Source organism: Eptatretus burgeri, chromosome 9, assembly GCF_056783735.1.
Source record: "Eptatretus burgeri isolate ZD-2024b chromosome 9, Ebu_testis_v1, whole genome shotgun sequence".
NCBI lineage: Eukaryota > Metazoa > Chordata > Myxini > Myxiniformes > Myxinidae > Eptatretus > Eptatretus burgeri.
The window spans coordinates 95,927,006-95,930,595 of record NC_140969.1 but is presented as its reverse complement, the minus strand read 5'-3'; positions in this window follow the sequence as shown (position 1 = coordinate 95,930,595).

Sequence of the window (3,590 nt, the reverse complement as noted above, 5' to 3'; positions counted from 1 at the left end):
AAACTAGAATCCCAAGCCACCACCCTGACCACTGAGCCAACACCAGGCTAAACTAGAATCCCAAGCCACCACCCTAACCACTGAGCCAACACCAGGCTAAACTAGGATCCCAAGCCACCACCCTAACCACTGAGCCAACCCCAGGCTAAACTAGAATCCCAAGCCACCACCCTAACCACTGAGCCAACACCAGGCTAAACTAGAATCCCAAGCCACCACCCTAACCACTGAGCCAACACCAGGCTAAACTAGAATCCCAAGCTACCACCCTAACCACTGAACCAACACCAGGCTAAACTAGGATCCCAAGCCACCACCCTAACCACTGAGCCAACACCAGGCTAAACTAGAATCCCAAGCCACCACCCTAACCACTGAGCCAACACCAGGCTAAACAAGATCCCAAGCCACCACCCTAACCACTGAGCCAACACCAGGCTAAACTAGGATCCCAAGCCACCACCCTAACTACTGAGCCAACACCAGGCTAAACTAGGATCCCAAGCCACCTCCCTAACCACTGAGCCAACACCAGGCTAAACTAGAATCCCAAGCCACCACCCTAACGACTGAGCCAACACCAGGCTAAACTAGGATCCCAAGCCACCACCCTAACCACTGAGCCAACACCAGGCTAAACTAGGATCCCAAGTCACCACCCTAACCACTGAGCCAACACCAGGCTAAACTAGAATCCCAAGCAACCACCCTAACCACTGAACCAACACCAGGTTAAACTAGGATCCCAAGCCACCACCCTAACCACTGAGCCAACACCAGGCTAAACTAGAATCCCAAGCCCCCACCCTAACGACTGAGCCAACACCAGGCTAAACTAGGATCCCAAGCCACCACCCTAACCACTGAGCCAACACCAGGCTAAACTAGAATCCCAATCCACCACCCTAACCACTGAGCCAACACCAGGCTAAACTAGAATCCCAAGCCACCACCCTAACCACTGAGCCAACACCAGGCTAAACTAGGATCCCAAGCCACCACCCTTACCACTGAGCCAACACCAGGCTAAACTAGGATCCCAAGCCACCACCCTTACCACTGAGCCAACACCAGGCTCAACTAGAATCCCAATCCACCACGCCAACCACTGAGCCAACCCCAGGCTAAACTAGAATCCCAATCCACCACCCTTACCACTGAGCCAACACCAGGCTAAACTAGGATCCCAAGCCACCACCCTAACCACTGAGCCAACACCAGGCTAAACGAGAATCCCAAGCCACCACCCTAACCACTGAGCCAACACCAGGCTAAACTAGAATCCCAAGCCACCACCCTAACCACTGAGCCAACACCAGGCTAAACTAGGATCCCAAGCCACCACCCTTACCACTGAGCCAACACCAGGCTAAACTAGAATCCCAAGCCACCACCCTAACGACTGAGCCAACACCAGGCTAAACTAGGATCCCAAGCCACCACCCTTACCACTGAGCCAACACCAGGCTAAACTAGAATCCCAAGCCACCACCCTTACCACTGAACCAACACCAGGCTAAACTAGGATCCCAAGCCACCACCCTAACCACTGAACCAACACCAGGCTAAACTAGGATCCCAAGCCACCACCCTAACCACTGAGCCAACACCAGGCTAAACTAGAATCCCAAGCCACCACCCCAACCACTGAGCCAACACCAGGCTAAACTAGGATCCCAAGCCACCACCCTAACCACTGAGCCAACACCAGGCTAAACTAGAATCCCAAGCCCCCACCCTAACCACTGAGCCAACACCAGGCTAAACTAGAATCCCAAGCCACCACCCTAACCACTGAGCCAACACCAGGCTAAACTAGAATCCCAAGCCACCACCCTAACCACTGAGCCAACACCAGGCTAAACTAGAATGCCAAGCCACCACCCTAACCACTGAGCCAACACCAGGCTGAACTCGGATCCCAAGCCACCACCCTTACCACTGAGCCAACACCAGGCTAAACTAGAATCCCAAGCCACCACCCTAACCACTGAGCCAACCCCAGGCGAAACTAGAATCCCAAGCCACCACCCTAACCACTGAGCCAACACCAGGCTAAACTAGAATGCCAAGCCACCACCCTAACCACTGAGCCAACACCAGGCTAAACTAGAATCCCAAGCCACCACCCTTACCACTGAGCCAACACCAGGCTAAACTAGAATCCCAATCCACCACGCCAACCACTGAGCCAACCCCAGGCTAAACTAGAATCCCAATCCACCACCCTTACCACTGAGCCAACACCAGGCTAAACTAGGATCCCAAGCCACCACCCTAACCACTGAGCCAACACCAGGCTAAACTAGAATCCCAAGCCACCACCCTAACCACTGAGCCAACACCAGGCTAAACTAGAATCCCAAGCCACCACCCTAACCACTGGCCAACACCAGGCTAAACTAGAATCCCAAGCCACCACCCTAACGACTGAGCCAACACCAGGCTAAACTAGGATCCCAAGCCACCACCCTAACCACTGAGCCAACACCAGGCTAAACGAGAATCCCAAGCAACCACCCTAACCACTGAACCAACACCAGGCTAAACTAGGATCCCAAGCCACCACCCTAACCACTGAGCCAACACCAGGCTAAACTAGAATCCCAAGCCCCCACCCTAACCACTGAGCCAACACCAGGCTAAACTAGAATCCCAATCCACCACCCTAACCACTGAGCCAACACCAGGCTAAACTAGAATCCCAAGCCACCACCCTAACCACTGAGCCAACACCAGGCTAAACTAGGATCCCAAGCCACCACCCTTACCACTGAGCCAACACCAGGCTAAACTAGGATCCCAAGCCACCACCCTTACCACTGAGCCAACACCAGGCTAAAGTAGAATCCCAATCCACCACGCCAACCACTGAGCCAACCCCAGGCTAAACTAGAATCCCAATCCACCACCCTTACCACTGAGCCAACACCAGGCTAAACTAGGATCCCAAGCCACCACCCTAACCACTGAGCCAACACCAGGCTAAACGAGAATCCCAAGCCACCACCCTAACCACTGAGCCAACACCAGGCTAAACTAGAATCCCAAGCCACCACCCTAACCACTGAGCCAACACCAGGCTAAACTAGGATCCCAAGCCACCACCCTAACGACTGAGCCAACACCAGGCTAAACTAGGATCCCAAGTCACCACCCTTACCACTGAGCCAACACCAGGCTAAAGTAGAATCCCAATCCACCATGCCAACCACTGAGCCAACCCCAGGCTAAACTAGAATCCCAATCCACCACCCTTACCACTGAGCCAACACCAGGCTAAACTAGGATCCCAAGCCACCACCCTAACCACTGAGCCAACACCAGGCTAAACTAGAATCCCAAGCCCCCACCCTAACCACTGAGCCAACACCAGGCTAAACTAGAATCCCAAGCCACCACCCTAACCACTGAGCCAACACCAGGCTAAACTAGAATCCCAAGCCACCACCCTAACCACTGAGCCAACACCAGGCTAAACTAGAATGCCAAGCCACCCCCCTAACCACTGAGCCAACACCAGGCTGAACTAGGATCCCAAGCCACCACCCTTACCACTGAGCCAACACCAGGCTAAACTAGAATCCCAA